The following is a 15,419-nucleotide window of genomic DNA, read 5'->3' on the forward strand; positions in this document are numbered from 1 at the left end:
TATTTATTTATTTATTTATTTATTTATTTATTTATTTATTTATTTATAATAACCAACATCCTCTATCACAGTGGCTCTCCTAATGCTGTGACTTTTTAAAAACTTTTTTATTTTTTATTAATTACACTTTATTCATTTTGTATCCCCCCCTCATAAGGCCCTCCCTCCTCCCCTCCCGATCCTGCCCTCCCTCCCCTTTCTGCATGCATGCCACTCCCCAAGTCCACTGATAGGGGAGGTTCTCCTCTCCTTTCTGATCTTAGTCTATCAGTTCTCATCAAAAGTGGCTGCATTGTCCTCTTCTGTGGCCTGGTAAGGCTGCTCCCCTCTCAGGGGGAGGTGATCAAAGAGCAGGACAATCAGATTATGTCAGAGGTAGTCTCTCTTCCCATTACTAAGTAACCCACTTGGACACTGACCTGCCATGGGCTACATCTGTGCAGGGGTTCTAGGCTATCTCCACGAATAGTCCTTGGTTGGAGTATGAGGCTCTGGGAAGTTCCCTGTGTTCAAATTTTCTTATTCTGTTGCTCTCCTTGTGGAGTTCTTGTCCTCTCCAGCTCTTACTATTTTTCTTCTTATTTTTAAAGCACAATATTTTTGTGACTATGCCCTTCTCACTGTTGGAGAATTTAAGGCGCAAAAAAATCTTTAAAAAGTATGTTTCCTTCCATACAGCTAATCAGAAAGATTGCATTTTAATTCCGTTTGGTTACATTTCAGTTTCAGGTCAAATTCAGAAGCGTCTTTGGATGTAAACTGCAGGAACAAATAGATTACTGTCACTTTAACTATGTCTAATTTTCCCACACAAGATCGAGACTGATGTCAGAGCGTCTGAAATTGATGGGTGTTAGTCTGCAAGCGCTGGATTCTGGCCCTCAATTCTCAGGTTGTCAGGCTATTTCACAGGCCTGCTGAAGGATGCAAGGCCACTGAATATTACTCAGACATGGATCATTATGTTATTTTCTTCCAGTAAGCATTCGGTGCTTTTCCTTTAAGATGGGCATTTGAGGTTTTCCTTGCTTTGTGTATTTGGAAGGCCTATAGAACTGGCAAGAAGCCACCCTGAAAACCACAGCACTCTCAGCTTTGGCATCCACCTCTTTTTATGGTAGGTGGTGCAGTACGGTGCCTTTGAACGCACGGTCCCAGTGGGATCCCTATTATCTGCTAAATATTTCTGGAAATGTTTATACAGAACATGGAGCACAGCAGGCTGCCCCAGCCCTATCCCGACAGCTAAGCTTTGAAATGGCAAATGCATAGACCTCCTAAGTTCTCCCACTTGGCCCCTGCTGTTGACATTTTCAAAGTTAACATAGAAAATGATCCCATTGAAATAATATTTTTTGAAGATTATAACACCCAAACTTTATCAAGGTGTGCAATTAGCTCTGAGATGACACCTGACTTGGAGAGGCAGTAGGGATTTAAAACAGAAATGATCGATTATGTTCAAAGACACCCTATTATAATATCTAGAGTATATTGTTTAGCCCTTCCTTGTTTAGATGAGACTACTTTCTTTTTTTTTAATTTTTATTTTTTTAATATTAGTTAGAGTTTGTTAACTTTGTATCCCTGCTGTATCCCACTCCCTCTTTCCCTCCAAACCCCACCCTCCCACCCTCATCTCCTCCCTGCCCCTTTCCAAGTCCACTGATAAGGGAGAACCTCCTCCCCTTACATCTGATACTAGTTTATCAGATGTCTTCAGGACTGGCTGCAAAGTCCTCCTCTGTGGCCTAGCAAGGCTGCTCCTCCCCAGGCGGGGTGGTAGTGGTGTCAAAGAGCCCACCATCGAGTCCATGTCAGAAACAGTCTCTGTTCCCTTTATTAGGGTACCCACTTGGATACTGAGCTACCAAGGGCTACATCTGAGCAGGGGCTCTAGGTTGAATCCATACATGGTCCTTGTTTGGAGAAACAGATGAGACTACTTTCTAATGTCATTTTTAGATATTCAATCCTAATTCCTTACAATAATAATCATAGCATTTCTGAGCTCTTCTATAGAATAATATCTACATTTCAGAGGTAGAAAATCAAGGTTTACAAAGATATTTGAAATACTCCGGGGATGGGGCACATGGACATTTTGAGGGCGTTTCCTTCACCAGTATATTGAGCTCCCTTTAAGTACAATAGCTGAGACTGGCATGAATGGTGTCTGATGATGTCAGACACCATCTTGACCCTGTAGAAGACAATAAGGAAGCTACCCACTGATAGATAGCTTCAGGATGGACAATCAGGTGTCCTCAATACTGATTAAAATCACCCCCCTCTTGAAAGGCAGTAGATGTGTTTAGAGAAGCTGGATATGTGTTAAAGAAAATCGGATTTTGAGGTATAATTTATATTGGGAGTGGCAGCATAATGAATAAATATGCCCTTCTAGACAATCTCCTTCAATGTCTGCCCCAGGAAATGAATAAAATGTAGTGTTGAGCTGACTAAGCAAAGCTACAGTTCTCTAGTGATCGTTGAAGAGTGTTTGCCTTGGGGTTTTAAGGGTAGAACAATTTTAAGAGTAGGTTTAGGTTTACAAGATTTGAGAGGAAAATGCAGAGATTCTTCACATCCTGTCTCCAAACATACATAGCCTTATTATGGACACCTTCCACAAAATGTAGTGCATGAGTTTTTTTAATTTTTATTTTTTATATTAATTACAGTTTATTCACTTTGTATCCCAGCTGTAGCTACCTCCCCCATTCCCTCCCTATCCTACCCTCCCTCCCTCTTCTTCTCCTATGCCCTTCCCCAAGTCCAGTGGTAGGGGAGGTCCTCTTCCCATTCCATCTGACCCTAGTCTATCAGGTCTCATCAGGACTAGATTCATTGTCTTCCTCTGTGGCCTGGTAAGGATGCTCCCCACTCAGGTGGAGGTGATCAAAGAATCAGCCCATGAGTTCATGTCAGAGATATTCCCCTTTCCTATTCCTGGGGAACCCTCTTGGATACTGAGCTGTCATGGGCTACTGCTGTGCAGGGGTTCTAGGTTATCTTCTTGCATGGTTCTTGTTTGTAGTATCAATCTCAGAAAAGACTCCTGGGCCCAGATTTCTTGGTTTTGTTGCTCTCCTTGTGGACCTCCTGTTTCCTCCAGGTCTTTCTATCTCCCCCTTCTTTCATAAGATTCCCTGCATTCTGCCCAAAATTTGGCTATGAGTCTCAGCATCTCCTTCAATACCTTGCTGGATAAAGTCTTTCAACAGCCCTCTGTGGTAGGCTCCTGACCTGTTCCCTGTTTTCTTCCTCTTCTGATGTCTGTCCTGTTTGCTTTTCTGAATGAAGATTAAGCATCTTACCCAGATTCCTCCTTCTTGATTAGCTTCTTTAGGTATACAGATTTTAGTTTGATTATCCTATATTATATGTCTAATATCCACTTATAAGTGTGTGTTTCTGCTTCTGGGATACCTCACTCAGGATGATCTTTCCTAGATCTCACCATATGCCTACAAATTTAACAATTTCCTTGTTTTTAATTGCTGAGTAGTATTCCATTGTGTAAATGTACCTCAATTTCTGTATCCATTCCTCAACTGAGGGACATCTGGATTGTTTCCAGCTTCTGACTAGTATGAAAAAAGCTGTTATGAACATGGTTGAGCAAATGTCCTTGTTGTATTCTTGAGTAGTGCATGAATTTTACAGAGCATTCATCTAATTTGACAAGCCGATATCCCCAAACCACATTTATATCAAATTCACATTAGTGGTCAGTACATTGTTTGAGTTTTGCCTCAATTTAGTCTAGTTTCACTGTGCTAAAATTCATCTCTGCTTTGTCAGTTCACCCAAATCCCCATCTTTTCCACTGCCCTCAGGGTTTTGCCTTTTCCAAAATACCATGTTGTTGGAATCTTATAGTATATTGTTATTTTAAATGGGCTCCTCTCATGTCGTAATCTATAGTTAAGAATCCTCCATGCCCTTTTATGATGTAGTTACATTTCATTTAAGCACTGGATACTATTTCTTTGTATAGATATGTTACCATTTATTCACCAACAGAACACTTCAATTTCCTTCACATTTGGGTAACTGTGACAAAAGATACGTACCCATGTGAAGATTTTCGGATGGACAAAATGACTAAGCCTCTTTGGATAAATAGAAAGGAGTGTTATTACTGGCAAGAATATTGGATTATTGATTAAAAAATCCTCATGGAAAAAAGATTCCATTCTTAATCCTTGTTCATTTGTATTTATTTTATTTAAAACAAACAAACAACAACAACAACAAAAACAGTGTGAGAGAGAAAGCTCAGGACTCCCTCCCTAAATGTAACCATCCATTGTTGCTAACGAACTGAGGATACTAAGAGCTGCTCTATGCTGGGAATTTACAGAGACAGAAACAAGAATTTATAGTACAGTATAGAGAAAGAAACATTTCATTGTAAATAAGGTGTAGCATCCTATCAGTCAGAGTAAACTGAATGAGTTAAGTCTTTGCAGCTCATGAATTATTAAGCTCCTTAAGCTCTGCCTCTGCCTTAAGCAACTTAAATACTGAGTTCCTAGTAAAACACACAATAATTAACTTCAATAGATGGTGAAATGTTTTTTTGTAGAAATTGTGGAAGTTTTACTTATTACGTGTTAAGTTTCCTCAATAAATATTTAAAATAATAAAAAAAAAAAAAAAAAAAAAAAAAAAAAAAAAAAAAAAAAAAAAAAAGAATATTGGTTAGTCTCATATTTGATGGTACTATGATAATGTCCAAGAACAAGGGTACAATCTTGATGTTATTGAGAATGTACTTTCTGTCAATTTCTACTTAAGTAAATTTTTATCATACTTATCATAGTCCAAGTTTTCCACACATACTCACACTTACATATAGTACTTATTATAGACAAGCATGTAGAGCAGTGATTGAAGCTGGTTAGTTTTCTGTCAACTTGACTCAAGCTACAGTAATTCAGCAAGAAAGAATCCCAACTGAGAAAATGCCTCCCTCACATCTGTCTGTAGACAAGTATATGGATCATGTCTTTGATTAATGATGGGTGGTGCCATCTGCAGGCAGGTAGGCCTGGGTTGTGTGAAAAACCATGAGGAGCAAGCAGTTTTCTTCTGTAGTCTCTGCTTCAGTTCCTGCCTCCAGGTCCCTGCCTGAACTTTCCCTTGGCTTCAGCGATGACCTGTCATGAGGACACATAAGGCTGCCTTTGGTTATGGTAGAGCAATAGCAACCTAGCTGGGTAGAGACAGACAGCTAGGTTGGTAACAAGGAAATTTACTACTACTGAGTGGTAACAAGGAAATTTAGGCCAAACAAGGGAGACAAATGGGATGTTGGGAATGATGGTGATATTTTTATCACAAAAGTCATCTTGGGTATTGTGAAGAGACTTGAGGGGGTACCCAAGCAGCTGTGAAATTGCACTTGCTTTCCTCTGGAGAACAGTCTGTCCTGATAGAAAGGGATGTGGTAGTCTCCAGAGCCTTCAGGCCCTGTTCTGTAATACTGTGCCTGACAACATCCAAGTCATGATCCCAGGCCTTGGCCTCCTCTGCCAGCCACCCCTTTCCTATACATAACAAGAAATCATGTGATTCCTGATACAGATCACATGCCTGGTGCCACAGGAGCCACACTTGTTACTCTTGTCTAGTTTTGATCTTGCTGTGAGCCACAGTGGAGAGACTGCTCTTGGAAGCTTTTTTTTTTTTTTTTTTTTTTTAACAGTGTTTTAGTAATAGGGGACCGAAGAAAAGTGAAAACACAGGAAAACATGGCTGTTCTGGCTGTGTTCTTGACATGTTGTATTTGTGACGGGGAACCAGGCAGGTGCTGGGAAGCTCGAGATCTGAGTTTTCTAAGTACAGTCCCAAAGCTAGCAATTGGTGAAGAACTCATCAAACTGTTAAATCTTTCCTTTGTTATGCTCTCAGAGAGTTTGTAAGAAGATATTTTGGTTGAAATTTGTTTTCTGTATAGGTCAAGCAGGTACTCCTCAGGTTGATAATGTTTTAAATTAATTTTTGTTAGTATATATTAATTATATAAAATAGGGTGTTTCATTATGGTGTTTATATGTATATCTACAATGTAATTGATCACAATTACCTTTATTCCTTTTCTTGTTGACTTTCCCTCCCATACCTCCCCCTCCCAATTTCTAATAGTTGTCCTTTTTCCCTTTATCCTTTCCCACCTTGGATTCTACATCTAAGAGGACATACATTTATAATGCACGAAGTGTTTGTCTGTGTGAGACTGGCCTGGCTTCCTTAGCATGCTCATCTCTCGTTCCAATGAATCATTTTAAACCTTGGAAGGTATGCTACTAGGTGGCTTTCCTATGGGGTGTGACTGTATCCTTCACAAAGGAGAAACCTTGAAAATGAGTTCTAGTTAGACAGGATCTCACTATGGCTCACCCATGGGTCTCCAGCTCTCTCTGTAGCCCACAGCAGTCCCAGTCTTGTGGTCTTTCTGCCTCAACCTCCAGAGTACGTGAATTATAAGCAAATGCAACCATTCCTGAAAATATGTACATTGGTAGCTGTTTTGAGTAAAGATGCCTATCCCATAGAGTACTAAGCATAGATGCTACCAGATTTGTATACTTTTCTCTAAGCGTTAGGTTTTTATTTGTGATAACACTTGTGGGGGTTAGTGAGGAGAAGAAAGTATATTATCATTATCACAGAACATGAAAGGAAACATGTGTACACACCTTATCTTCAAAATATATATTAATTGGCATATTAGTCAATATATTACATTGTAACAGGACAAGAGTTCTTCACAGAGACAGAACTAACATACACTTATGCATCAGATAAAAGACATAGAGATGAGAAGACATATATTATGGAAACTGGTGCACACAATGATGGAGGCTGAACCATGTAATGATGTCATCTGTAAGTTGTGGAGGCTAGTGAAAGATAGTGATATAATTCAGCAGGAGTCTGAAGGCCCAAGGAGAGAGAGAGGGGTGTCACCATGGCTTATAAACCGTATAGAAATGTTTTAAACAATAGCTCTCCTAGCCTTTTCAATACAGATTATCAATTCTTTATAACGGAATTTTCAAGCTTAACAATCTTTGAAAACTTCAAAGAATACAGCTCGTGCTGTATTTGGCTTGTTTGGGAAAATTAAGATGTATTCTCTATATCAAATTTTTATGAGTTTAAAAATTCAGCATAATTTTATCTGATACTATATTAATAATTCATATCCATGGTAGTTAGCATCTTAAAGCTACCAAGGAATTGATACTTAAAGAATAATTAAATTGTTTAGCATATGATACATGTTATATGCTGTCATAATGTAAATGATCATTAAATTAATTGTTATCCTCACCTAGCAAACACTAAAACTCCAGAGATACCGGGATATTAGATCAGGTATGCTTTTTGTGCCAGGTCCCTCTGTTTTTTTTTTTTTCTATTTGTGTAATGTGAAGGGTTGGAGAAGTGTATTTTCTATGACTGCTCTTAGCTTTGATATGCTGAAAGATGAGAATTTCACAGTGTTTAAGTTTTCCATGGTGGGAAATAATGCAAACGAAAATACTCATTATTTTATTGTCTATTTGGAAGACAAAATATCTATTTCATGCCTATTCATGCCTAATCTGAAGATTATAGTGAGCATATCTTGATTTTTGTCTCTTCAGCGTGACCCATGTAATTGTTTAAGGTCTGTCACAGAATTCTGCCTTTCTGTCACAGTACTGGGGACACAATTCAGACTATTTACACCCCAAAGACAGAGTGATTGGTTCAGGAGTAAATCTTGGTAATTAGATTCCTTTGTGGGGTTGATAAGTGGAAGTTAGGAAAGATTGCTTTATTTTGGAGCTGTCAGCTTGGCAAATGCAAAATTAAAGCCTCTTGGGGTCATTGCTATGGAAGGAAGTTTATAGTCTCAGAAGAATTTCAAGGCAAGATAAGGACTGTATGTTAAGAAGAAAGGAAATGAAAGACAGGCATCTGCATATGGAGACACACACTCAGGTTTTTAAAAAAAAATATTACAGTTATATGTATTTTTATAATTGAGTATAACCAAGTATGTCTCTAAAGCTTGCAGATTGAGTAAGGTGTCTTCCAGAACTCAGGTAGCTCTCTAATCATGGGAGAAAATGTCAGGAATTAGCACACCACACAAAGCCAACTTTGTGGTTTTGCAAGAAAATATTTGTGACTATAAAATATTACAATACTTGTCCAATATTTTCCAAGAGAATATTTGTGATTATGAAATATTTCAATATTTGTCTACAGGAGTACAGATAAATATTTCTTGAGATTCAGAATCTTTATCATGTTATAATGAAATGAGACCAGTTCATCTTGGAAAAAGGCTGGCTTCCTTGCTGTCCTCCTCCTCACCACATGGAAATATGGATCAAGGTGTAAAGAAGTACCAAAGAGGAGATTGGAGAGATCAAGCATGGCTGGAAAAATCTCAGCCCTACAGGAGAGTGTTTGAGGTCTTACATCTATCCAGAGAATATAATCAGGGGCTCTAGTGTTGCCTTTCACACCTCTGCTTGCTTAAGATACTTCAAGTTATATTTCTTTCAGGAGCTGGATAATGAAAGACAATGGAGAATGTTTCATCTACCTTAGACCTTGGGAAGCTGTGTTCCTCTCTCTTTGACACATGGATTTGCTTTAGACATATATAATGCTCATGGCTTGCTTTAGAAAGCAAAGATCAGTCTTTTTTTTTTTTTTCCTTGAGACTAGATGAGAAACAGCCCCTGCTGAATGATCAGAAGAATGACAGTAAAACTTGTTTGCTCCAGTGTTAATCCAGATCTTCACAATAAACTGAACCATGAGAATCCAAATTATGATAGAAGATCAGGATCGGTGCCTGTGGGATCAATCCCAGAAACACAATTTTCCTGGTAAAATTATGAACCATGCCTTTGGCATGTCCATTTTAAACACAATCCCCTTCCTTTATCTATCATCTGCTGATACTGCAGCAAGTCAGCAATAAGGTCTTTCATTGGGATTCAAAGCATTTGCCATGAGTCTCTCGCATTGTTTCAAGTATATACTATTTTACTTCTCTGCACTCATTATATTCTTTAAAATAGATATTTTGAATTACTATAGAAAGAGAGCAAAACATTATCATATAATATTAAATTAAGATAGTATGACAGCAAGGCTTCTTCTACACCCTGTTGCTCAGGGTTTACCAGCCTTTGCCACTGACACTGAGGACCAGACTGTTCCCTGTTGTTAGGGGCTGTAGGAGGCTTTGTAGCATCCTCGCCATCATGATCAGAAAACATTTTCAGATGTAGCTCACCCCAGTGACAGGAACCTCAGCTCCACTGAGATTTCTGCAGATCAGAGGACAGAATGAGGCTCTGTCTGTATTACTGAATTCTTGAGTTTCCAGAGTCTAAAATAATGTTGACTTAGTAGGCAATAGGAGCGTACTGGTGAACTAAGTAGTTCTTTTCTTTTGGGAAGGAATTGATCTCTTGTTTCTTGAACATCATCTCTATCTCTGAAATTGATACTGATGAGACCTTTTTAAATTTATATTTTATTTTTTATATTCACTTTACATCTGGATTGTAGTCTCTCCTTCCTTCCCTTCTTCTCAGAAAAGGGGAGCCCCCCTCCACCAACCCACCCTGGGAACATTAAGTCGAATCAGGACTGAGCTCATCTTCCTCCATTGAGGCCTAACAAAGCAGCCCCACCAGGGGGAAGTGATCGAAAGCAGGCAACAGAGTCTATACAATAAACAGCACCTGCTCAACTCACTAGGAGACCCACAGGAAACTTAAACTGCCAATTGGCTACACATGGATTGGCCCAGGTTCAGGCCATGCATGCATCTTGGTTGGTGTTTCTGTCCTTGCAAGCCCTCATGGGTCTAGTTTAGTTGACTCTGTTGGTCCTCATATGGAGTCACTATCCCCAATGGGTTCTTCCATCATATCCCTCTCTCCACTCTTCTCCATAACTCCCCAAGATCCATGTGAGTCTTAGTATCTGATTTGATCAGCTGCTGGGTGGGGCATCTCAGAGGATGGTTATGCTAGGTTCCTGTCTGTAAACATGGCAGAGTATTGTTAATGGTGTCAGGGATGGCTCTCTTTCATGGGGTGGGTCCCAGGCTGGGCCAGGCATTAGTTGGAAATTCCCTCAGTCTCTAATCTTCATCTCTGCTTATCTTGTAGGCAGGGTAAATTTTGGATTGTAGGTTTTGTAGGTCATTTGGTGTTCCACCATAAATTCTGGCTAGAAGGTGGCTAGTCAATATCCACTTCACTCGCTGCGCTGCGAGGAGGCTCAAAGAATGCTCACTGTCCTTAGCTAAAAGGGAAATGCAAATCCAAACAACTCTGGCATTCCATCTTACGCCCGTCAGAATGTCTCAAATCAAAAACTCAAGTGACAACACATGCTGGTGAGGATGTGGAGATAGGGAAACACTTCTCCATTGCTGCTAGAGTGCAAACTTGCCTAACCACTTTGGAAATTCATTTGGTGCTTTCTCAGAAAACTGGTATTAGTACTACCTCAAGACCTAGCTACACCACTCAGGGCTTATATCTGAAAGATGCTCTACCATACAAAAAGAGCATTCGCTCAACTATGTTCATAGCAGCTTAATTCATAAGAGTCAGAATCTGGAAGAAACCTAGATGCCCCTCAACCAAAGATAAAGAAAATATGGTACATTTACATAACGGAATATGACCCAGCTCTTAAAAACAATGAAATCTTGAAATTTTCAGGCAAATGGATGTAAATAGAAAGGCTCATCCTGAGTGAGGTAACCCAGACCCAGAAAGACAAACATGGCATATACTCACTTATAAGCAGTTATTAGCCATTTATTGCAGGATAACCGTTGTACAATTCACCTACCCAAAGAAGCTATGTAACAAGGAGAGCCCAGTGGATGTCCTCCTTAAATCTCACTCAGACGGGGAAATAGAATAGACAGTGGAAGTGGATGTAGAAAGGGTACTGAATAGGAGAGGGTGTGGGAAGGAAAATGAGGGAGGCAGATCAGATGCAGATCTGGGCAATGGAGAGGGGAGGTGAGAGGGCTTGGAGAGAAAAGGGAAATTAAGGGTGGGAGCATCTCTGATGAGACTTTTTTTCTCAATTTCAATTCTGTTTTCTTTCCACATCAGTACATTCATGTGTGTGCATTTGTATATATACACATGTATATGTATAAATACATATACATGTACATGTATATGGCTTCTTTTGTGATTTATAAATTCCAATACATATAAATACACATACATATACAATTCATACCTATCAATCTACTTGAATTACAAATTTATGTCAAAAATGATATTGTCAAAAGGTGTATGGAATAAATATATATACACCTATATATGTTTTATATGTGAATACGTACACACAAATGTATGTATGTAGTCATACTCTAATATATATATATATGTGTGTATATATATGTTGTTATTGCTGTTGCTGCTATTTATTTGGGCTCCTATTCCCCAAATTAAAAGATAATATTTTTCTCTGTGCGTATATCTGTGTATATGCATATGTACATATATGGATGTACATGCGTGTGGATGTACATGTCTTTGAAGGTATATCTGGAGGCCAGAGATCAAAACTGAGATGTATTCTACCACCATTTCTCGACTCTGTCACCATTGTGCAAAACCAGCAGTAGATAATACATACATGAATGACTATTGTTATGATCAGTAAAACTTTATAGACACTAAAATTTGATCTTTTAATAATTTTCATGTATCATAAAGTGTTATTTGTTCTCTGATTTTCTAATAATTTAAAACATTTAAAATTTCTTTTAGATTACTGGTAGTTATGCTTTGGCTATGCTCTGATTAATGATGTCTTGCTTGAAGTATTTTCAGACTGCTGGAACTGGAAATGATACATCCCCATTCCTCTGATTTCCCATTATATCATCTCCTTTTGAACTTTTTCTCTTGAATGATTTGCTCCCTTGACCGTGCAGCCTCTTACATTAAATAAGGCATCTGATTGACCATGATGGTTTACCCTATAAACCCAGCACTTGAGAGGTTAAGACTGAGGGATTGCCCTACATTTGAGGCTACAAAGTGAGTTCCAGTATAGCCTGAGATATAGAATGAAATCCTACTTCAAAACTGTCATCAGGAAGTGATTTGCATGGTTTTATTAGTTAATTTATTTAATCACTTTACACATTGATTGCAGGCCTCTCCCTCCTCTTTTCCCAGCCCCACACGCACACCCCTCCCCACATTCTACACTATCCTTTCCTTGGAGAAGGGGAGGCCCCCCATGGGAACCATTGCAACCTGGCACATCAAGTCCCAGCAGGACTAAATAAATCCCCTCCCCCAAGGCCAGACAAAGCAGCCAGATGGGGGAAAGGGATCCAAAGGCAGGCAACAGAGTCAGAGACAGCCCCAGCCCCTACTCCAGTTGTTAGGGGCACCACAGGATGACCAAGCTTCTCGTCTGCTGCATATGTGTAGGGGGCCTAGGTCCAGCCTGTGCAACCAGTGGTTCCATCTCTGTGAGCCCCCATGGGCCCAGGTTAGTTGGCCCTCTAGGACTTTTTGTGGTGTGCCTTTGTCTCCTCAATCCTTCCTTCCACTCTTTTTTCCACCTTCCTCCATTTACTAAAATAGATGTGTATTTTATTTCCCCTTCTGAGTGAGATTTGAGCATCCTCCCGTGGGTCCTCCCTGTTCCTCAGCTTCTCTGGGTCTGTGGATTGTAGCATAGTTATCCTGTACTTTATGGCTAATATCATTACCTATAAGTGAGCATACACCATACATGTCTTTCTGGGTCTGGGTTACCTCACTCAGGATGCTCTTTTCTAGTCTCAACCATTTGCCTGCAAATTTCATGATGTCTTTGTTTTTAATAGCTGAGTAGTATTCCTTGTGTAAATGCACCACATTTTCTTTATTCACTTTTTGGTGGAGAGACATCTAGGTTGTTTCCAGTTTCTGGCTATTACAAATAAGGCTTTGCAAATTTTAAAGATGCATGTAAATTTTTACTTCAAATGACCATTATGAAAACTATGATTTATTAAAATTGGAACTCAAAGCATTAATGAGTTTTAGTCATTGGCAGAAAGGAGGGTTATAAGACAAAGCAGATCCCCAAATAGGTGAACCCTCAGAAGGACAATGAAGTTTAGAAGAAGAAAGGAGAATTTGGCCATTTGACAGTTCAATCAAACCCTTATCCTATTACCTTGATGAGGATAGAGAGGGTATTAACTACTTAAAAATTTCATTCTAAGAGTTACTCCACACTGTGAATTCAGAAAGGAGACAAGAACTTGGTGTCTACAATTCAAATATATCTTAGACCAATCAGTTTACAGTAATAGTTTCCCCAAATCTTGCTACGGTGAGGGTAGTTTTTTTCTAAGTGTAAAATTAGAGCATCTTTTTGTTGGAGCTGTAGGGTATTTTAGCCAAGAATATAGGATCCACTACTAAAAGAACAAGTGATTTTCTTTTTTTTGAAACTAAATACATTTTAATAGAAAACAAAATACAAAATAACTCTTTTCAGAAAACAAAAATATTTAACCCTTTTCCACACATTAGAACTTGCTTTGTCCTTAGAGCATGGTTTGATACTTGTGAGTATACACTCACGATTCATTCCTGTGCTCACTGCATTGTCCTTAGAGCATGATTTGATACTTGTGAGTGTGCGCTCATGATTCATTCCTGTGCTCACTGCACTGATGCAGTGAAGGGAAGAAGCAGATCATTAAGGGAGAAGAAGACACCAAAGCCTCACCCCAGAATTAACAGTCGTCTGGAGAGCCACCATTTCTTAAGTTCTGTCTTGTGACTCATTCAAAATTATTCTTTATCATAATTTTGCTGATGGTGTAGGGACGGAATGTTGGGCAACTGATGAAAGTGCCAATGCCCACCATCACGTTTCTTTCCAGGGTAGATGAGCGGTTTTCTTAGAGAATATTACAACATTAACAGTAAGCCATGAGCGAATAGGGCCAGGACTCTGCCTGGCATGTCTATATAAATCTATTCACGTGGTATAATGGCTGGCCATCATTTCTGTTAAACACAAAACAAAATAAAGCAGAAAAGTTTTGCATTCTGCAGGCATATTTCTTAAACAATTCATTTATGTATTTAACAATTGGTTGAGGGGTCATTTATGTGTCCTAGATTATTCAGCACAATATGTAGAAAATAGCTGAATAGGTCTGAATGCTAAAATAGATGTCATAGCATTCATATGTTGGAATTTGGACTCCTAGAATTTTACAGACTTTCTGGTCAGAGTTTATTCCACACCATTTACATAGCTTTATCATAAGTAGAGTAGCAGATTTGGTTCTAAGCAAGCTAGAGGCAGGTATTCTTGGAGTGCAGTAGTGATAGCTGGGAATGAGTTGGTGAAGAGAAGTAACATAATAAGAATTGTTTCAGCTGAGTGAGCGTCTTTAGGGTTCAAGATACAGTTTCTATCGTTAAACAATTATGTCATCACCAGCATAAACATCAAGGTAAGGATTCATATCAATATGGTTTTAGAGTAGCACAACTACAAGATTGTTTCAGACATAAGTGAGCTAAGCTTAGCAATACCTCAACTACATAAAACAAATAGCAATTCTTTCATTCAGAAGGAATTTTTCTAAGAGTCAGAAGATGAGTAAGTTATGGTGCTTCAATATGTTCTAGAAATAGTTACCCAGAGAACAAAAAAAATTGTTTTTTTTTCTTTTTGACAAAAGTTTAAAACAGATACCATCTATGTTACATTTCCATTTTTGCTGACTGCCCCCAATTTACTGTATCTTTGATCTCTTAGGAATTCTCATTGCAGACTATGTTGCCTTCATTCTGCCCTAAGCGCCATTGCTGCTCTCTTCCCTTATGGTCCGGCTCCCAGAGCATCAATATGTGTAAGTGAATGAATTTGTAAGTAAATGAAAACAGTCCTCCAATCCTTCTAAGGTATCTCCATGTTTTCATCAGCATCAAAACTCCTTTATATTCATATTACTCCCAGAAGCAAGGAAGAAAGCAATCTGATTGATTCCATTCCAAATGAATATGCTTATGAGAGAGAGGCCTTCAGCCTTCTGGGTAGAGCTTGCATCATTATGGAGAATGCCTAGTACCTAAACGAATATCTTATGCATAAAATTTTAAGCAAAAGAACAAGGTAGACTAGAGAAAAACAGGCTTGTTTAGTGTGATAATTGGGCAGAAAAAGGTCTGGGCTAGGTTAGGCTGGGCTGGTAATTCTTCCCTGGGAATCTGCTCTCACAGTGAGTCATTAATACTATTTGTACCCGTTGATAAAAGTCTTCCTACCTTACCTTCCAAATTAGTAAAGTTTCTATAAGCACATAAGTATTTTTCGGA

The sequence above is a fragment of the Psammomys obesus genome, unplaced genomic scaffold (genome assembly GCF_907164565.1).
Source record: "Psammomys obesus unplaced genomic scaffold, mPsaObe1.curated_primary_1811, whole genome shotgun sequence".
In the NCBI taxonomy this organism is placed as follows: Eukaryota; Metazoa; Chordata; class Mammalia; order Rodentia; family Muridae; genus Psammomys; species Psammomys obesus.